The sequence below is a fragment of the Eschrichtius robustus genome, chromosome 9, assembly GCF_028021215.1.
Source record: "Eschrichtius robustus isolate mEscRob2 chromosome 9, mEscRob2.pri, whole genome shotgun sequence".
NCBI lineage: Eukaryota > Metazoa > Chordata > Mammalia > Artiodactyla > Eschrichtiidae > Eschrichtius > Eschrichtius robustus.
This window is the reverse complement of record NC_090832.1, coordinates 49777147-49800288: the sequence shown is the minus strand read 5'-3', so window position 1 is coordinate 49800288 and position 23142 is coordinate 49777147. Positions and strand designations below refer to the sequence as shown.

General features: G+C 37.0%; 1 protein-coding gene across 3 annotated transcripts in view; it reads right to left on the bottom strand.

Annotated features, from left to right (window-relative positions):
* CDK19 (cyclin dependent kinase 19) overlaps nt 1-23142 on the bottom strand; it is a 184934-nt gene that overhangs the window by 131731 nt on the left and 30061 nt on the right. The window contains exon 2 of one of the 3 annotated variants that reach the window (XM_068551276.1): nt 20938-20999. The exons of the other annotated variants lie outside the window; for them this stretch is intronic. The gene's annotated coding sequence lies outside the window, so the exon portion shown is untranslated. The remainder of the gene's footprint in view (nt 1-20937; nt 21000-23142) is intronic. 3 annotated transcript variants of the gene reach the window in all.

Genomic DNA, 23142 nt, shown 5'->3' with positions numbered 1-23142 from the left:
GATTAGAATAGGCAGAGGAGAACAAATATGGACTCAAAAGACATTCCTGCGTCAGAAGTGATATAATTTAGTAACCAATTTGATTCTGTAGGTGAAGGAAAGGAAGGCTGTGAAGATGGGTGAAGCTTCCACTTTGCCTAATCGTGCCAATGATAACGATTAAGCAGAGAAATGATGACATGAATAAATGGAGACCAGGAAATATAAGATTTTATCCTAAAGGCAATGAAAGTTACATATAAAGACTAATCTTATTAGGAAGGACTGAGATTAGAGGTGTGAAAAACAATTAGGAGTTACTGCAATGAAAGGGTGAGAAGGAAAGACCCTGGATTAGTATAATACAATGTTAGCTTCCAAAAGGGGCTTGCGACAATCCTGTTACAACCTCCTCATGAAGATGAAGAAGGTAGACCATCAGCCAGAAGCAGAGCTCAGATGAAATCTTCCAAGTGCAACATTCTCTATAATAGAATGGTAACTAACAATAAGACTGGAGAGAAGAAATACTTGTGACAGTCATTTTTAAATAGGAATTGGCAGGACCAAATGAACAAATAATGAAAATCAAGAAGGCTGAATCAAAGATAAGTCTGGGGTTTTGGCTTGGTTGATGGGGTGGATGATACTATTGAGAACAAAACTCAGGTCACATCTCAGAAGGTTCTTCAGCTTGTAAATGACTCCTTCAGATAGAAAGAAACTCTAACCAAAAATATCTGAGAAGTTCAAAAAGAAGATGCCCTAAAGATGTTACCAGGCCTATTGTGGTGGATCATTTCACAATACATACAAATATTGAATCATTACAATTTTTTACACCTGAAACTAATATAATGTTATATGTCAATTACACCTTGATTTAAAAAAAAAAAAAGTTTACTGAGGGCCTGCCATAGGAGTTTCAGATTTAAAGGACTTGAGCTTACAGACATGATATTGGATTGGAAGAAGTAGCACGTAGATAAATAACTTTTTTGGTGCCCAGGAAAGAAGTTGAGGCAACATGGGAAGGAGGAAAGGAGAACAAGAGACAGGGAAGAAAAGAAGAAAGACAGAACAATTTCTGAACACTTCTCTCTCACATCCCTTAAGAAGACAAACAATTCTATGAATTCGTCCTTTAAGTTTTCTTTTCCAAACCTTAAAACTAGAATTCAAATTAATGGAATCCTCAGAAATATAGTACTCAAGATGGCACAGTATGACCATATGCAGATTTTATAACCAGGTGTTACCAATAAGACTTTATTCAAACAATATGACACCTGAGTCTTGCCAACTTTTTTTTTTTTTGCATTTTTTAAAATTGAAGTACAGCTGATTTACAATGTGTCAGGTGTACAGCAAAGTGATTCAGTTATGCACATATATAATCTTTTTCAGATTCCTTTCCCTTACAGGTTATTACAAGATACTGAATATAGTTCCCTGTGCTATAACAGTAGGTCCTTGTTCTTTATCTATTTTATATATAGTAGTATCTGTTAATCCCAAATCCCTCATTTATCTGTCCCCCCTTTATGTCTGTGAGTCTATCTCTGTTTTGTAATTAAGTTCCTTTGTATCATTCTTTTAGATTCTACCTATACGTGAAATCATATGGTATTTGTCTTTCTCTGACATACTTCACTTAGTATGATAATCTCTAGGTACATCCATTTTGTTGCAAATGGCATTATTTCATTCTTTTTTATGGCTGAGTAATATTCCACTGTTTATATATACCACATCTTCTTTATCCATTCACCTGTTGACAGACATTTAGGTTGCTTCCATGTCTTGGCTACTGTAAATAGTGCTATGAATATTGGGGTACATATATCTTTTCAAATTAGAGTTTTCTCCAGATATATGCCCAAGGGTGGGACTGCAGGATCATGTGCCAACTCTATTTTTAGTTTTTCAAGGAACCTCCATACTGTTCTCCATAGTGGCTGCACCAATTTACATTCCCACACCAACAGTGTACGAGGGTTCCTTTTTCTCCACACCCTCTCCAGCATTTGTTATTTGTAGACTTTTTCTTTTTTTTGGCCATGCCGCACAGCACGTAGGATCTTAGCGCCCCGATCGGGGATCGAACCCATGCCCCCTGCAGTGAGTGGAAGCACGGAGTCCTAACCACTGGACTGCCAGGGAATTCCTGTAGACTTTTTAATGATGCCCATTCTGCCTGGTGTGAGATGATACCTCATTATTGTTTCGACTTGCATTTCTCTAATAATCAGCGATACTGAGCATCTTTTCATGTGACTGTTGGCCATCTGTATGTCTTCTTTGGAGAAATGTCTATTTAGGTTTTCTGCCCATTTTTTTACTGGGTTGTTTGTATTTTTTCTATATTAAGTTGCATGAGCTATTTGTATATTTTGGAAATTAATCCCTTGTCAGTATCACTGTTTGCAAATATTTTCTCTCAGTCCGAAGGCTGTCTTTTCATTTTGTTTATGGTTTCTTTTGCTTTGTAAATGCTTTTCAGTTTAACTAGGTCCCATTTCTTTACTTTTGGGTTTGTTTTCCATTACTCTAAGAGATGGATCTAAAAAAATATTGCTGTGATTTACATCAGAGTTTTCTGCCTTTGTTTTCCTCTAGGAGTTTTATACTGTCCAGTCTTACATTTAAGTCTTTAATCCATTTTGAGTTTATTTTTGTATATGGTATTAGATAATGTTCTAATTTTATTCTTTTGCATGTAGCTGTCCAGTTTTCCCAGCACCACTTACTGAAGAGACTGTCTTTTCTCCATTGTATGTTCTTGCCTCCTTTGTCATAGATTAATTGACCACAAGTGCGTAGGTTTATTTCTGTTCTTTCTATCCCGTTCCATTGATCTACGTGTCTGCTTTTGTGCCAGTACCATCCTGTTCTGATTACTGCAGCTTTGTAGTACAGTCTGAAGTCAGGGAACGTGTTTCCTCCAGCTCTGTTCTTTCTTCTTAAGATTGTTTTTGCAATTCGGGGTCTTTTGTGTTTCCACACAAATTAAAAAATTTTTTGTTCCAGTTCTGTGAAAAATGTCACTGGTAATTTGAAAGGGATTGCACTGAATCTGTACATTGCTTTGGGTAGTATAGTCATTTTCACAATATTGATTCTTCCAATCTAAGAACATGGTATATTTCTCCATCTGTTTGTGTCATCTTCAATTTCTTTCATCAGTGTCTTACAGTTTTCAGAGTACAGGTCTTTCACCTCCTTAGGTAGGTTTATTCCTAGGTATTTTATTCTTTTTGATGTGATGGTAAATGGGATTGTTTCCTTAATTTCTCTTTCTGATATGTTGTTGTTAGTGTATAGAAATGCAACAGATTTCTGTGTATTAATTTTGTATCCAGCAATGTAACTGAATTTATTGATGAGCTCAAGTAGTTTTCTGGTGGCATCTTTAGGACTTTCTATGTCTAGTATCATGTCATCTGCAAACAGTGACAGTTTTACTTCTTCCTTTCCAACTTGGATTTCTTTTATTTCTTTTTCTCTTCAGATTGCTGTGGCTAGGACTTCCAAAACTATGTTGAATAAACATGGCGAGAGTGGGCATCCTTGTCTTATTCCTGATCTTAGAGGGAATGCTTTCAGCTTTTCACCATTGAGTATGATGTTAGCTGTGGGTTTGTCAATAATTGTTTTCTTCAAGAAGAATGCTGCCATAAATCAATGTTATATCGCTTTCACTTAATATGTGATGATTTGGCTTAGCAGATTAAGAGGCTTCCATATCACATAGAAAATAAGAATAAAAGAGTATGGGGGTGGGGCTAATGGCAGACTCTGGGAAAGCTCACGCCAAGGAGTACTTCCCAGAACTTCTGCTGCCAGTGTTCTTGTCCTCATGGTGAGCCACAGCCACCCCCCTCCTCCCCGCCTTTGCAGGAGACCCTCCAATAATAGCAGTTTTTCAGGGGAGAAAAAGCTCATATTTGAAAATGAAGCACAGATATCTTCAGCTTCTCCAGTGAACAGAGCAACTGAAATCAGATGTTCTAATAAGAGTATTCTTAAACTCATAACAGGTATTCTGATAGAGGTGAAAAGATAAAAATAGCCTGGATCAGAAGATCCTTTTAAAATTTCAACAATTCTTCCACAAATGTTCTTCATAACAAAAGAAAAGAAATTTTCCGACAAGACAGCAGACAGCAGAAGCAAGAACCACCCAATCCTGCAGCCTGTGGAAAAAAAACCACATTCACAGAAAGAGAGACAAGATGAAAAGGCAGAGGGCTATGTACCAGATGAAGGAACAAGATAAAACCCCAGAGAAACAACTAAATGAAGTGGAGATAGGCAACCTTCCAGAAAAACAATTCAGAATAATGATAGTGAAGATGATCCAGGACCTTGGAATAAGAATGGAGGCAAAGATCAAGAAGATACAAGAAATGTTTAACAAAGACCTAGAAGAATTAAAGAACAAACAAACAGAGATAAACAATACAATAACTGAAATGAAAACTACACTAGAAGGAATCAATAGCAGAATAACTGAGGCAGAAGAACGGATAAGTGAACTGGAAGACAGAATGGTGGGATTCATTGCTGCGGAAGCAGAATAAAGAAAAAACAATGAAAAGAAATGAAGACAGCCTAAGAGACCTCTGGGACAACATTAAATGCAACAACATTCGCATTATAGGGGTCCCAGAAGGAGAAGACAGAAAGGACCCAAGAAAATATTTGAAGAGATTATACTCGAAAACTTCCCTAACATGGGAAAGGAAATAGCCACCCAAGTCCAGGAAGCGCACAGAGTCCCATACAGGATAAACCCAAGGAGAAACACGCCGAGACACATAGTAATCAAAGTGGCAAAAATTACAGACAAAGAAAAATTATTGAAAGCAGCAAGGGAAAAATGACAAATAACATACAAGGGAACTCCCATAAGGTTAACAGCTGATTTCTCAGCAGAAACTCTATAAGCCAGAAGGGAGGGGCATGACATATTTAAAGTGATGAAAGGGAAGAACCTACAACCAAGATTACTCTACCCGGCAAGGATCTCATTCAGATTCGACAGAGAAATCAAAAGCTTTACAGACAAGCACAAGCTAAGAGAATTCAGCACCACCAAACCAGCTCTACAACAAATGCTAAAGGAACTTCTCTAAGTGGGAAACACAAGAGAAGAAAAGGACCTACAAAAACAAACCCAAAACAATTAAGAAAATGGTCATAGGAACATACATATCGATAATTACCTTAAACGTGAATGGATTAAATGCTCCAACCAAAAGACACAGGCTTGCTGAATGGATACAAAAACAAGACCCATATACATGCTGTCTACAAGAGACCCACTTCAGACCTAGGGACACATACAGACTGAAAGTGAGGGGATGGAAAAAGATATTCCATGCAAATGGAAATCAAAAGAAAGCTGGAGTAGCAATACTCATATCAGATAAAATAGGCTTTAAAATAAAAAATGTTACAAGAGACAAGGAAGGACACTACATAATGATCAAGGGATCAATCCAGGAAGAAGATATAACAATTTTAAATATATATGCACCCAACATAAGAGCACCTCAATACATAAGGCAACGGCTAACAGCTATAAAAGAGGAAATCGACAGTTACACAATAATAGTGGGGGGCTTTAACACCTCACTTACACCAATGGACAGATCATCCAAAATGAAAATAAATAAGGAAACACAAGCTTTAAATGACACAACAGACCAGATAGATTTAATTGATCTTTATAGGACATTCTATCCAAAAACAGCAGATTTCACTTTCTTCTCAAGTGCGCACGGAACACTCTCCAGGACAGATCACATCTTGGGTCACAAATCAAGCCTCAGTAAATTTAAGAAAACTGAAATCAAGCATCTTTTCTGACCACAACGCTATGAGGTTAGAAATGAATTACAGGGAAAAAAACGTAAAAAACACAAACACATGGAGGCTAAACAACACGTTACTAAATAACCAAGAGATCACTGAAGACATCAGAGAGGAAATCAAAAAATACCTAGAGACAAATGACAATGAAAACACAACGATCCAAAACCTATGGGATGCAGCAAAAGCAGTTCTAAGAGGGAAGTTTATAGCTATACAAGCCTACCTCAAGAAACAAGAAACATCTCAAATAAATGAACTAACCCTACACCTAAAGGAACTAGAGAAAGAAGAACAAACAAAACCCAAAGTTAGCAGAAGGAAAGAAATCATAAAGATCAGAGCAGAAATAAATGAAATAGCAACAAAGAAAACAATAGCAAAGATCAATAAAACTAAAAGCTGGTTCTTTGAGGAGATAAACAAAATTGATCAACCATTAGCCAGACTCATCAAGAAAAAGAGGGAGAGGACTCAAATCAATAAAATTAGAAACGAAAAACGAGAAGTTACAACAGACACCCCAGAAATGCAAAGCATCCTAAGAGACTACTATAAGCAACTCTATGCCAATAAAATGGACAACCTGGAAGACATGGACAAATTCTTAGAAAGGTATAACCTTCCAAGACTGAACCAGGAAGAAATAGAAAATATGAACAGACCAATCACAAGTAATGAAATTGAAACTGTGATTAAAAACCTTCCAACAAACAAAAGTCCAGGACCAGATGGCTTCACAGGTGAATTCTATCAAACATTTAGAGAAGAGTTAACACCCATCCTTCTCAAACTCTTCCAAAAAATTGCAGAGGAAGGAACACTCCCAAACACATTCTAGGAGGCCACCATCACCCTGATACCAAAAGACAAAGATACTACAAAAAAAGAAAATTACAGACCAATATCACTGATGAATATAGATGCAAAAATCCTCAATAAAATGCTAGCAAACAGAATCCAACAGCACATTAAAAGGATCATACACCATGATCAAGTGGGATTTATCCCAGGGATGCAAGGATTCTTCAATATACGCAAATCAATCAATGTGAGACACCATATTAACAAATTGAAGAAAACCATATGATCATCTCAATAGATGCAGAGAAAGCTTCTGACAAAATTCAACACCCATTTTCGATAAAAGCTCTCCAGAAAATGGGCATAGAGGGAACCTACCTCAACATAATAAAGGCCATATACGACAAACCCACAGCAAACATCATTCTCAATGGTGAAAAACTGAAAGCATTTCCTCTAATATCAGGAACAAGACAAGCATGTCCACTCTCACCACTATTATTCAACATAGTTTTGGAAGTCCTAGCCACAGCAATCAGAGAAGAAAAAGAAATAAAAGGAATACAAACTGGAAAAGAAGAAGTAAAACTGTCACTGTTTGCAGATGACATGATACTATACATAGAGAATCCTAAAGATGCCACCAGAAAACTACTAGAGCTAATCAATGAATTTGGTAAAGTTGCAGGATACACAATTAATGCACAGAAATCTCTTGCATTCCTATACACTAATGATGAAAAATCTGAAAGAGAAATTAAGGAAACACTCCCTTTTACCATTGCAACAAAAAGAATAAAATACCTAGGAATAAACCTACCTAGGGAGACAAAAGACCTGTATGCAGAAAACTATAAGACACTGATGAAAGAAATTAAAGATGATACCAACAGATGGAGAGATATACCATGTTCTTGGATTGGAAGAATCAATATTGTGAAAATGACTATAGTACCCAAAGCAATCTACAGATTCAATGCAATCCCTATCACACTACCAATGGCATTTCTTACAGAACTAGAACAAAAATCTTAAACTTTGCATGGAGACACAAAAGACCCCGAATAGCCAAAGCAGTCTTGAGGGAAAAAAACGGAGCTGGAGGAATCAGACTCCCTGACTTCAGACTATACTACAAAGTTACAGTAATAAAGACAATATGGTACTGGCACAAAAACAGAAACATAGATCAATGGAACAGGATAGAAAGCCCAGAGATAAACCCACGCACCTATGGTCAACTAATCTATGACAAAGGAGGCAAGGATATACAATGGAGAAAAGACAGTCTCTTCAATAAGTGGTGCTGGGAAAACTGGACAGCTACATGTAAAAGAATGAAATTAGAACATTATCTAATACCATATACAAAAATAAACTCAAAATGGATTCGAGACCTAAATGTAAGACCGGACACTATAAAGCTCTTAGAGGAAAACACAGGAAGAACACTCTTTGACATAAATCACAGCAAGATCTTTTTTGATCCACCTCCTAGAGTAATGGAAATAAAAACAAAAATAAACAAATGGGACCTAATGAAACTTCAAAGCTTTTGCAAAGCAAAGGAAGCTACAAACAAGACGAAAAGACAACCCTCAGAATGGGAGAAAATATTTGCAAATGAAGCAACTGACAAAGGATTAATCTCCAAAATATATAAACAGCTCATGCAGCTCAATATTAAAAAACAAACAACCCAATCCAAAAATGGGCAGAAGACCTAAATAGACATTTCTCCAAAGAAGACATACAGATGGCCAAGAAGCACATGAAAAGATGCTCAGCATCACTAATTATTAGAGAAATGCGAATTAAAACTACAATGAGGTATCACCTCACACCAGTTAGAATGGGCATCATCAGAAGATCTACAAACAACAAATGCTGGAGAGGGTGTGGAGAAAAGGGAACCCTCTTGCACTGTTGGTGGGAATGTAAATTGATACAGCCACTATGGAGAACAGTATGGAGGTTTCTTAAAAAACTAAAAATAGAATTACCATATGACCCAGCAATCCTACTACTGGGCATATACCCAGAGAAAACCATAATTCAAAAGGACACATGCACCCCAATGTTCATTGCAGCACTATTTACAATAGCCAGGTCATGGAAGCAACCTAAATGCCCATCGACAGACAAATGGATAAAGAAGATGTGGTACATATATACAATGGAATATTACTCAGCCATAAAAAGGAATGAAATTGGGTTATCTGTAGAGACGTGGATGAATCTAGAGACTGTAATGCAGAGTGAAGTAAGTCAAAGAGAAAAACAAATATCGTATATTAACGCATATATGTGAAACCTAGAAAAATGGTACAGATGAACCAGTCTGCAGGGCAGAAATTGAGACACAGATGTAAAGAACAAACGTATGGACACCAAGGGGAGAAAGCGGTGGGGGGTGTGATGAATTGGGAGATTGGGATTTACATATATACACTAATATGTATAAAATGGGTAACTAATAAGAACCTGCTGTATAAAAAAATAAATTAAATTAAAAAATTCCAAATTCAAAAAAAAGAATAAAACAATATGGAATAAAAATTTTGAAAAACAGAAACCAAAAAATATCATTTAGTTTTACATTGGTAATTCTGAATTATTCAATATCATGAACTCTATATTCACTCAGCCTAGCAGCAATGATTCCTTATTTGGGGACTCTTTCCTTTATTATACAATACCATAATGTTTTTTAATTTATCATGAAATTTTCCAAAAATGAACAAACAAAAAATCAAAATAAATGACAGTGATACTCTATGTAACTCTCACACAGCTTCAACAATTATCAATATGCGGCCAATCTTATTTCTACTGCCTCCACTTTTCTTGATTATTTTGAAACAAAATGCAGACATCATATCATTTCATTTGCCGTAACAATTCAACACCACAGCATTTTTAATTATCAGGATTTTTTCATTTAAATGACAATAGTCCTTTAAAAATAATTCTGAAATATTAAAAATCTTGTACCAGAGGGTACTGTTATTATTTTGCACTCCCCTTATTAACAAATAATGTCAAATAACACTAGCACCTTCTTTATGCTTTCATCTACCATATATTTCATCTACTCGTTCTCTATCACCGATGTACAGTAATAGTCTCCCTTATTCAAGTTCAGTATTCCCTTGCAACATGGAAATCTGACAGTTTATCTTTTTGCCTTCATTCTTTAGAAAGACTGCTTTTATTTAGTCTCTTTTCTTAAAAACTGATTTATTAATTAATATATCTCTCTTTCTCTAAAAAACGATCTTCATTTTATACTATTTCTTTTATTCAGAATTCTAATTCAGATAAACATTTACTGTTTTAAAAGCTCTAAAATAATAAAATTCCAGAAACTCCTATTATGGCAAATTCTTATTGCTCAGAAGTGATTTTAATTAAAACAAACATATCTGCAGTAATGCTTTAAGAATTCAGGTATCAAAAGTGTTAAGTTTAAAACATATATAATTAAGGACTGTATTACACAGAAAGTAATCATTAGCAAATATTTAGTGTAAAACAATTATTTTATATAAACTATTATCTTCCTTTGAGAATTCATGATCTCAAGTTAGACTTACTTGCTACAGAAGGTAACGTAACAAGTAACGCCAGACATTCCTTTCAGAAATATTTTACTAAGCATGTGCTACGTGCCAGGCCTTGTGCTCTAAGAAAAATAAGAAGAAAAAGATGATCCTTTCCCTTGTGAACCTTTACAATGAGAGACACACAAGCAAGGGATACAATCTGATAAGCACTATAAGGGACTTCCCTGGCGGTCCAGTGGTTAAGACTCCGAGCTTCCACTGCAGGGGGCACAGGTTCGATCCCTGGTTGGGGAACTAAGGTCCTGCATGCCATGTAGCGCGGCCAAAAACAAGAAACACAAGCACTATAACAGACAAATGTGCAAACTACGTCAGATAAAGAATATTAAGAAGGGTTTGGTTCTGGTGCAGGCAGTAGATAAAGAGGGCTATTAGGTAAATAATTTTCAAAGGGAACGTGCCAAGTGTACCTTGAAAGATAAGCAGGATTTCATTAAGCAAAGAAGGGTCAGAGCCTTATGGACACCAGAAATGTGTGAACAAAGTTTGAAGATTAAAATCCATGCTATATTCAAGAAATTAGCAGAAGACAAGTATAGCTAGAACACAAGAGATGAAGTAATACGTAAAAAGAGCAAAGAAGATGGAATTACCATAGTCTTGTATGGTATGCTAAAAAAGCTGGCATTTTTCCTGTATAATGGGAAGCCATCAGAGGTTTTCAAGCAAGAGAAATATATGATCAAACAAGTATTCTCAGTAAGCAGATAGTATGCAGAATGAATCAGAAGGTTTAAAGCCAGAGGTAGGGAGACGATTGTAAAAAGTTCTGGGAAGGACTGCTGAAGGCCAAAATTAGAGTAAATAGGGTAAGAATGGAGGGAATGCATTCAAGAGGCCATCCAGATATAGACTTATCTACTGTGGTCAAATATATATAGAAACACTGTAGGCATTAAAGAAGTATTTGATGAATAAATGTGTATGCACATATGTGTACATGTAAATAAGAGAGTGCTAAGCAGACAGCCAGAGAAACAGCTGATGACTGAGGTTTCCAGTCAGTGAAAGCAAGGCTATTTACACCACACCTTCTACTACCCCTGCCCAAGAAAAGAATAATACTGACAATGAGCCAGCTAGCAAGTAAAGAATAAATTCATTTTGGATGTGTAGATTTTGAAGTGACTACTGAATAGGCAGGAGAAGATGAACAAAAGGAAATAAAGTGCAATTTAGAAAAGAAAACATCACTACACAGGCAACTGTTAAAATCACAGAAGTAAACGTGATCACAAAGAGAGCACAGAAGAAAAGAGCTGAAGATGGTAGCCTAGGCTCTTTCACATCATGGCACCTACCTAATGTTAACAATTATATTGCTTACCAGAGTCAACTGACAGTGCTCATGGGATTCCACTGCCCCAAACTCCACCAGTGGCCGAAGAACTTAGAGGATTAATAATAGGACCCATAACCTATTCACAGTAGCCATGCCACAGGGGTTGGGAAGCCCTTCTCTGCTGAATGCCACTACCTTCAACAGGCTGCAGGAGAAATATTTAAACGTCCTTGATAATAGGCAAATCTAGATGTGAGACACTACAAGAAAATTGGTCTGACTTCTTAAAAAAAAAAAAAAAGACTCATAAAAAAGGTAGGGTTGGGGGATAGTCTACTCAAGACATGTAACAACTAAATATTATGCATGAAAACCTTATAGATTGTAGTTTATATAAAAACAGCTACAAAAGTTTATTTGTCAGACACTTGGGAAATTGTGACAATACACTAGATATTATACAATATTATTTTACCATAGTTAATTTTATTTTTTAATTTTTATTTTATTGTCTTAAATGTAGGATAGTGGCATTATGGTTATGCAGGAGAATACCCTTATTCTTAGGAAATGTAGAAGTATTTTGGGCTGGCATGTCATGACAGTGGCAACTTAATTTCAAATGGTTCCATAAGAACAAAAACTACATTTATATACATACAGAGTGAGAGAGGAAATAAATGCAAAAACGATAACAATAGTTAAATCTAGCTGGAGGTTATGTGGGTATTCATTGTTCTAGAGTTTGAACTTTTCTGCTTTTACAAAACATTTCTAATAAAAAAAAATTGAGGGAAGTAACTAATAAACAGTAGTTAGAGAGTTAAAAGAAAAATAATAAAAAACAGCATTAAAGGTAAGTGGGCAAAAGCATCAAATGCAGAAGCGAAGTCAAACTGGAAAGAATGGAAAAGAGCTTGTCATATCTGACATTTGCTGATGCTTTGCAGGAACATGATTAGTAGAGCAAACACTTTGTTCAAAATTCTGTCAAGAACTGTACCATACTCTATTTTGCTATTACAATTACTTATAATTGACTCAGGCTTTTTTTCCCCATCCCCAAAAGAAGAAGGAGACTATCTTACTCATTTTTGTAATTTTTTTTTTTTTTTGTGGCTATGTTGAGTGTTCGTTGCTGCACGCAGGCTTTCTCTAGTTGCAGAGAGCGGGGGCTACTCTTCGTTGTGGTGCGCAGGCTTCTTATTGCGGTGGCTTCTCTTGTTGCAGAGCGTGGGCTCTAGGTACGTGGGCATCAGTAGTTGTGGCATGCGGGCTCAGGAGTTGTGGCACACGGGCTTAGTTGCTCCGTGGCATGCGGGATCTTCCCGGACCAGGGCTCGAACCCGTGTCCCCTGCATTGGCAGGTGGATTCTTAACCACTGAGCTACCAGGGAAGCCCCTGGAAAACCTTCTTTTAAAGATACATATTCTAAAGATAAAAATAAAATATTCTGGGGAATAAAATTCAAATGACAGTAATAATCAAACACCAATATTTTTATTGGAAAAGTATTCATATTTAAAAGTTCACCAGAAAGCAGCGATCTCCTTCTAGGAGGGAAGGAGAAAAATATAAATATTTTGTCATTCTCTAGTCTAGCACTATCAGATCAGATAGAACTAGATCATCAACCTGTTCCTTTAGGTACACTTTCAGATTTCAGTCTTCATGAAATCATCTCAAATCATAAGTATCAATGAAAAAACAAATACTCAAAAAAGAAATCCACAAGTCAAGATATCAAAATCAACACTTAAAATTTAAATATATACTAGTTTTTCACCATACTCCTGAAAATTCAGCCAAACCTAGACCACTGAGGAATCTTCTTTTGATAAAGTTTAAGCTATTACATGTTTTTCCTGGCTGATCTTAAGTACTATGATAACAGAGAATGTGATACTGTGATATAATAAGAAAACATATTGTGGGGTCTTCCTCGGGGGTTCCTGGCTCACAACTCCTAAAATCCTTGTAATTTCCTAAGTGATTAGAGCATATGAGCATCTTTTCTTATAATATTTGGTTTTTATTCTTGGAATAGCTTCAGAAGGATAAAAATAAAAGAAGCTCTTTTGTTATTCATAACAAGCCCCTTTCAACCACACCTGAGTTTATGTTACTGAAGTGATTTTTGGAAAGTCCCTAGAGAGCCACTGCATGGGGACTGGTTGCCAGGGGAACAAACCAAGTAATCAGAACTTTCAGCATGCCCACCACCACCCCAGCCCCAAATGGGGGCCTGCGGATTTAATTATTCACCAATGGTCAAGGATTTAATCAATCATGCCTACATAATGAAGCCTCCATAAAAATCCCTAAAGTACAGAATTCAGAGAGCTTCTGGGTTGGTGAACAAGAACACATCCACTTGCTGGGATGGTGGTACATACACCCCAAAACTCCACAGGGATAGAAGCTCTTGTGCTTGGGACCCTTCTGGACATAGACCTAGCCCTATATATTCTTCATCTGACTGTTCATTTGTATCCTTTAATATATCCTTTGTAATAAACCAGTAATCTAGTAAGTAAACTGTTTTCCTGAGTTCTATGAGCCATTCTAGTAAATGACTGAACCTGAGGAAGGGGTCGTGGGAACCTTCAATTTGTAGCTGAGTCAGAGGTTGTGGGCAACTTGGGGGACCCAACACTTGCCACTGGCATCTGAAGTGAGGGGTAGTCTTGTGGGACTGAGCCTTTAACCTGTGGGGTCGATATTGAGTTAAATTGTAGGATACCCAGCTGGTGTCGGAGAATCGGCCAGTATGGGAAAAAACCTGCACATCTCTGGTGTCAGAAGTAATTTGGGTAGTGTTGGGTGTAAGGAGAGTTGTGAATAGAGAGATAAACAGAGTTTTTCCTTTCAGATAGTCTATTTCCTAATATAGTAAGTATCCTTGCTAGAATCTGAACCATTTGAACCATTATAATCCACAATCTCTGAAATACACTTGAAAAAGCGAATTCCTTTAAAGGACTTTACTTGAAACTTTAATCAACATGACATATATCATAAAGTAAAAAGTCAGCTATTAGCTATAAAGAATTAATTTTTTTTTAGAAGTTTCCATATAGGTTAACCTGGATTAGTCTGTATAAAAATTCAGGTAAACCTAATGTTGTCAGATGATCCATTTCATAGGAATATCAACCTAAGATCAAATTCTAGTCAGTAAAAAGCTGAAAAACAAGAAGTTAGGAAAATAAAGCTGTTGTTCAGACAAGAACAAAGTTAAATACCAGTAACAGGGACTTCCCTGGTGGCACAGTGGTTAAGAATCCACCTGCCAATGCAGGGCACACAGGTTCGAGCCCTGGTCCGGGAAGATCCCACATGCTGCGGAGCAACTGAGCCCGTACTCCGCAACAAGAGAAGCCACTGCAATGAGAAGCTCGCACACCGCAACAAAGAGTAGCCCCTGCTCGCCGCAACTAGAGAAAGCCCGCGTGCAACAATGAAGACCCAATGAAGCCAAAAATAAATAAAATAAATATATTTAAAAAACAATAATAATGAGTCAATCAAGTCATAATATATGAGAAAAAAAAGCATTTTTCTTTAATCATTAAATCACCTTTAAAACATAAAAATTTATGCTATCCAGTACCACAACACATTTATAATAAGAGTTATAAAAATAGCTACATTTATATAGTACTTAGTATGAGGCAGGTATCGTTCTTTGAGCCTCAACCACATTAACTCTTTTAATCCTCACAACGTGCTGCTAGGAAGCAAGTACTATACTCTCTCCATTGTACAGATGAGGACACTAAAAGCAGAGAGGTTAGATCACTCTAGATCACACAGCTAGTTAAGGGGCAGATCCAAGATTCACCAGGATCTAGGAAGCCTGGCTCCAGAGTCTGTGCTTTTGGTCACTACAGCTTCACTTCTTCTTATTCCCCTTCTGCAAAAGGGAATAGCACGGGTCAAGGCTCAGAGGCAAAAGAGAACGATGAATTTGAAGTTTGGTAAAGCTGGTTTAGAATAGGGGAAAGCAAGTTAAAGCTGAATGAAAAGAAGGCAGGGCCAGTTCAAACAGAACAGGTAAGCCACATTAAGGAAACTGGACTTCATTCCAAGCAGAAAAGGATTTTAATCAATCTGTGTTTTTGTGAATAGTTTGGAGATGAAGAGGGAACAAGGAGACTAACATTAAAAGGCCTTTGCAGTAATTTAAGAGATGACTACAGTCTAAATTAGAATGGTGGCAGAAGAAATAAAAAGTAGATGGAACTGAAAGATAATAAGGAAACAGTATCAACAGAACATGTGGTTAAGAAACAAGAGAAAAGTAAAGGAAGAATGATTCTCATTTTTTGACTTGGACAACTGGGTGACAGTGGTGTCATTCACTGAGCTAAAAAGAACAGACTGGGGAAGTTTTTGTAAACTGAAGTTGAGAGGACTGTGGTCTTGTTTAAATGGAGATGTCGAAAAGGCATTTGGATAAACCTAGAGCTTAGAAGGAAGATGTGGGCTAGAGACAGAGTGTGAAAAAATTTAGAAATGAAACTCATGATAATAGCAGAGAGGACAGAACCCTGAAGAACATCATTTAAGGAGAAGAACCTCCACAGTATTAACAGTGGATACTACACTACATGATGCTAAACACTGCTCAGTGGTTTCTAATTATGTTGCTTTACTCTGGTCTTCCCAACTAACACGAATGTCACTGAAAGCAAGGACGCCTTCTATTAGGGCTTTGCAACTCCACAGCTTTTAGCATATTAATGGCTAGTTGTGGGGTACTTAACCAACTGAGATATGGGAAAGGGATACATAAAATATACTTGACTTTAGGAAGCTCCTTTTTTTAGGGTTCCTCTGATCTTCCAATATGCCCCAGGCTTTTGCTCCCCTCCACACTTGCTGCACTGATTGCTCTAACTCGGCAAAGAAGTTGTTGGTAATTGATGATGTGGGACTTACACAATGGTTCTGTGGTGGACTCTCTCGTACTCAACACCTATAAGCAAATCCAGATGAAATTAAGAGAAAAATGGAGGTGTTCTTATTTAATATAATAGACACAGTTTGTTCTATTGCATTTTACTACAACAGCAGAAATTTTTATATTTTTATATTATACTGTCAAATCACAAAATACTTGTTGTGTTTGGCCCTCGGTCTTTTCCATACTAACTGATCTTCCTGATCTCTCTTTCCCTTTTTCTTCTCTACATCAGACAAGGTTGACCTTTCCAGAAATTTTGTGAACATTCTACTCTAGCCTGAGGTCAAAGCTCTCTGCTCTGCATTCACCAAGTACATTTCTGTACTATACACGTGACATTCATCATATACCACTTTGTAAGGTAACTTTTCCATAGTATGTGATTTAAAGAGCTTAGATGATGGAATTATACACCTATTATATTGATACTAAGTCACACAGCTAAGAAATTACTTATACCCTCAGAGTACCAGTTTTTGCACCTGTTAATTAGGAATAATAATACTAACATTGCACAATTTTCAAGATAAATGAGATCACATATGTAAAATACCTAGCACAGTGTTATAGTTGAGATATAGTCTTTGCCCTACAGAAGTTCACCAGAGAGTAGAGGAACTAAGTAATGTGCACAGTTACTAAATATAAGGTATTATGTGAAAAAGTGCCTGAATCCCATCATTTAAAATATTTTTATAACCATCAATTTAATCTTAGCTTTCTCAAAGAAGTTTAGGTGAGGGAAAAGGACTGCAGGGTGGGAGAAGAGTCCTCTTGTGACCTGATATGAGCAATACTTCACATCTTTTATATCACTAATTAGGATAATCTATTGAGATTATCATAGGTCATGAAAAGAAACTAGATGGTTTCCCCGATAAGATCAGGAACAAGGCAAGAATATCTGCTCTCTCTACTCCTGTTCAAAATCATACTGGAAGTCCTAGCCAATACAATAAAATGTGGAAAGGAAATAAAAAGTACACAGATTAAGGAAGAAATAAAATTGTATTTGTATAACTGTCTGGAGAAAATCCCAAAGAACAACAAGAGAACTCCTGGAACAAATAAACAATGATAGCAAGGTTGCAGGATACAAGGTTAATATACAAAAGCAATTGCTTTCTTATATACCAGCAATTAAAAGTTGGAATTGAAAATTAAATACACAATAACATTAACAACAGAACCCAAAAAAATGAATTACTTAGGTATAAACCTAACAAAACATGTATAAGATCTAAACAAGGAAAACTATAAAACTGAAAAATCAAAAAATATCTAAATAAAGGGAGAGATATTCCATGTACGTGACTAAGAAAACCTAATATTGTCAAGATGTAAATTCTTCTCAATTTGATGTATAGATTCAACATAATCCCAATCAAAATCCAAGCCAGTTATTTTGTGGACACTGACAAACTGACACTCAAGTTGATACGGTATAATCACATTGGAAAAGAGTTTGGCAGTTTCTTACAAAACTAAACATACTCTTATCATACGATCCAGCAATTGCACTCCTTGATATTTACCAAAATGAACTGAAAACTTCAGTCCCCACAAAAATCTGCACACAAATGTTTATAGCAATTTTATTCATAACTGCCAAAACTTAGAGGCAGCCAAGATATCTTTCAGTAGGTGAATGAATAGATTAACTGTGGCATATCCAGATGGTGCGATGTAATTCAACACTAAAAAGAAATGAGCTATCAAGCCATGAAAAGGCATGGAGGAAGCTTAATGCTTATTACTAAGTGAAAAAAGCTAAACTGAAAAGGTTACATACTGTATGATTACAACTATGACATTCTGGAAAGGGAAAACTATATAGACAAAAAAAGATCCGTGCTTGCCAGGGGCTCAAAGGAAAGGAGGCAGGGATAAATGGATGGAGCACAGGTGAGACAGGAGGGAAGGGAGCAGGGCAGAACCATTAAAAGAATGACACAGCTGTTGAGGATATGACAAATACTGGTTAGAACCAACTAGGCCCAAGATGGAGGAAGATTCTACTTCCAGTAGATCTTGAGCCTCATTATACGCTCACTGTAATACACCCACAGGTGCCATGACAGTTCCAAGGCTGACCCTAAAAAGCCAAAAAGTGGGCAGTGGCCCAATTCCTAGAAATCCCCACCCCTTCTCCAAGATAGTTAGAATATTCTTCCCACTTGTTAGCCTATGAAATTACCCAGCCCATAAAAACTAACCACCCCACAGCACAGGGCCACTCTTGCCTTTGGAGACATCTGCATAGTGCCAATGGAATGTGTATCTCTCTAAATAAACTTGCTTTCACTTTACTATGGCTTGCTCTTGAATTTTGCCCTGCGCGAAGCCAAGAACCCTCACTTGGCTGCCCGTCCCAGGAACTCGCCCAAGACCTGTGACATGACCAACCTCTTGTGCCCCATTCTCCTGCAACAGGGGGTATGTTTAGAGCAGTAAAATTATGCTGTATGATACTGTAATGGTGGATACATGTGATTATGCATTTGTCAAACCCACAGAATATACAACACAAAGAGTGACCCTTAAGGTAAACTATGGATTTAATTAATAACAATCAATAATAATGGCTCATCAACTGTAGCAAACATACCACTAAAGCAAGATGTTAATCATAGGGAGATGGGGGTGGGGAGGATGGGGTTGAGGCAGTAAAAGCGTATATAGGAACTCTCTGTACTTTCCACTCAATTTTTCTGTAAACCTAAAGCTGCTCTAGGGACTTCCCTGGCGGTGCAGTGGTTAAGAATCCGCCTGCCAATGCAGGGGACATGGGTTCAAGCCCTGGTCCGGGAAGAGCCCACATGTCGCGGTGCAACTAAGCCCGCGAGCCACAACTTCTGAAGCCCGCGCGCCTAGAGCCTGTGCTCTGCAACAAGAGAAGCCACCACAATGAGAAGCCTGCACACCTCAACGAAGAGTAGGCCCCGCTCGCCGCAACTAGAGAAAGCCCGCGCGCAGCAACAAAGACCCAACGCAGCCAAAATTAATTAATTAATTAATTAAAGAAAGAAAGAAAGAAATTACTTCCAATCTATTGTTGGTAAATAGAAAATATCCTCCAACTGGCCAGTTAAAAGACCAAAAGAGGGACTTCCCTGGCGGTCCGGTGGTTAAGACGCCGTGCTTCCAATGCAGGGGGGCGCAGGTTCGATCCCTGCTTGGGGAACTAAGATCCCACATGCCGCGTAGCGTGGCCAAAAATTAAAAAAAAAAAAAAAAAAAAAAAGGGAGAAAGGAGAAAGGGCATAGGAGGTAAAATTGCAGCTAACTCAATAAAAAGCCTGAAACTCTTCTAGTTAAGAAAAGCAGCTTCTCTGAATAAAAGGAAAGTGAAAGAAATAGTGAAACTGGGTTGATTGTAAAATGGAGTGATCCTTTGTAGGGCACAGAGTAGAAACTTAATAAATATATACTCCCCTAACGTCACATAAGGTGTATATCCTTAATATACAGTATAATATGCAGCCACTTGATATCAATACAAATATAATTTCCAGAAGACATAAGAAAACCATTCCTCTAATTCCCATTCAGAATCTACCTGAAAACTAGCCACATTATTAATTTTAAGAATACAACACTGTTAGCTGCTATAGGTCTTAAAAAAAAAAAAAAAAAAAAACCCTACTCAAGTATCATCTGAAGAAAGTTCATAAACGGTTTCATAAATTCAAAGAAACTAATATCTGTAATATCTGGCACCTAAATGGCAAAATATTTGTATTTTTTTTTTAAAATCGAAGTATTACGCAGGAAAGTTATGTCATATTATTTTCTGAAAAATAACTCATTAAGAAAGTCTCTATAAAAACATACTTGACAAATGTGTGGGATCTGTTTCTCTACTGAAACAAGAACTAAATTGAGAGAAGAGCATATTAACTAGTTCTGCAGAGAGAGGTAATTAGCATATTGGAAACTAAGATTTTTGGCACATGGGTCTGTCCTCCAGTCATGAGTCATGGACTAGGCTGCCTATTTATTGTGAAGCAATCTTTCAGTAAAAGGAGCAGCAAGGAAGAATACAACATGAATAATGACTTGGATAACTTCCGAGGAAGAAGTCATAGTGAAATTAGGTCTGAGAAAGTTAGATAGCATATACTACACATTATGCTAATGCTCTTTTCCTTTTACTCCTACTGTTTAGTTAACAGCAGAGAAACTGAAATTTAGTCCTTAGTTCTATTAAAAGTTTTCTATTTTTTATGGATTTTAGTAATACTGAATAAAATTATTCAAGTATTAGCTTGGCTTTACGTTTTGTGAAATGCACCATTATAAATTATTTTGTGATGACATTTGTGAAAACCTCTCGCCTGTCACATACCCACTCCAGCACACACACACAATGACACCAGAAGGCAACACTCTGCTTTACCTTCTGCTGAAAAGTCTGCTACCTCCAACGCTTGAGGTCCATACACGAAGCCCTCCTGGAATCTATGAACACAGCAGAGGCAAAAGGCAGAGAAGTTTATGTAGATTTAAAGTTACACTGCCCAAAACATAAAATGCCAAACGCCTATCACAAGTCTACATATCTACCAAGGATATCAGATTTTGGATTTGACAATGAGTAAATCAACAATATACTGATATCATTCAGAGTTCATTATACATTATGCAGCTAATTACATGAAAAAAACAAAAGTTGAGCCTTAACTAATTTATATTCTCACCAATATAGGTGATTTACACTATCAAAAATGCTAATGACAATTAAATTTTTAAAATCATGTGAGAGAGCCAATACATGTATACGGAATATATAAGAAATTAAGTAGAAAAATATACTTCACTTAATGAAGTGTGATAGACTCTACAGCTCAAGGTACATTCTTTCTTAGGACGGGAGACTGCTGGGAATATAGGAGAAAAACAATTAGAAACAGACATGCAGAGGGGAAAGGGAAAAGTAGAACTGTAAAGATATTCTAATGCCAAGATTTAATTTAAGTCTGACAGCAATGTTGAAATGAGCCAGATATTACATATGCTAAGCAGTATAAGGGAAATCTACCTTGTTCGAATCATATAAAATAAATATAAGCATGAAACATGAAATGCTTTTCAGAAAACATTCATGTAAAAAAATTAAGAATTTAGGGACTTCCCTGGCAGTCCAGTGGTTAAAACTCTGCGCTCCCAATGTAGGGGGGCAAGGGTTCAATCCCTGGTCAGGGAACTAAGATCCCGCATGCCCCACAGTGCGGCAAAAAAAAAAAAAATTAAGAATTTAATCAGGTGTATAGCTGATTCACTTTGTTATAAAGCAGAAACTAACACACCATTGTAAAGCAATTATACTCCAATAAAGATGTCAAAAAAAAAAGGAATGAGATACAAATAAATTACACTATATAGCAAAAAAAAAAAAGAATTTAATCAGGTAAAACATTTAGATCTCAGATTTCATTTCATTCTTTGCTGATGTTGGGCTTAAAGACTACAAAATGCAGCTAGTATATGAGAAAAGGAGTCAGATAAATTTTACTAGCTATTAAATTTAAAAGAGGGAGGCATGCTATCTTTATGTAATATCGAGAAATCATTAAAAATACCATCAAACAATTAGAAAAGAAAGAACGAAGCACTGTCTTAAAACGTGATGATATGTCAAGAAACATTGCCTTGAAGTCAGGTGGCTTGAATTCAAGTTCCAGCTAAAGTTCTCAATTGCTCTGTGACATCAGGCAGGTCACTTAATCTCTGGTATAACGAGAGTTGTTCAATGAGGACTTTACCATCTCTCAGATTTATCCTATCAGATGAAATATGGTATTAATAATCACAGAATGTGGACTTTCCTGGTGGCACAGTGGTTAAGAATCCGCCTGTCAATGCAGGGGACTCGGGTTCGAGCCCTGGTCTGGGAAGATCCCACATGCCCATGCGCCACAACTACGGAGCCTGCACTCTAGAGCCTGTGAGCCACAACTACTGAGCCCACGCACCACAACTACTGAAGCCCTCACACCTAGAGCCCGTGCTCTGCAACAAAGAGAAGCCACCGCAATGAGAAACCCACGCACCACAACGAAGAGTAGCCCCCGCTCACCACAACTAGAGAAAGCCTGTGCTCAGCTATGAAGACCCAACACAGCCAAAAATAAATAAACTTATTTTTAAAATAATAATAATCACAGAATGTTATATTTTGCAAAAATTTAAATCAGTGCATTTGACATAAATTAACAATTTAATAAATTTGTTAACTAAGAAACACAGGGAATATAGAGTGCCAAGCCAAGAAATCTGGGGAGGAAACCCAAAGAAGCAAAGCAAAAGGCTGAGCTGGTCAAAAGAGCCTAGAGTAGCTGACAGGGCTAAATGGCAGCCAGCAAGTCACAGTCTCCAAGAGATGGTTGTATCATGTTACTAATTTAGCAGTTTGCCCAGTACTCTCTGCCTCGGGTGTATCTTAATCCCCAAAACAACCTTATAGACTACACCCTCCTCTAACGTAGTGCTTGTGACATTTTAAGCTAAGGACCTGAGACACAGTAACTACCTGCATATTGCATATATTTTTAAAAACCAGAGATAAGATCCCACCTAATAAAACAATAATGGAGCAAAGGCT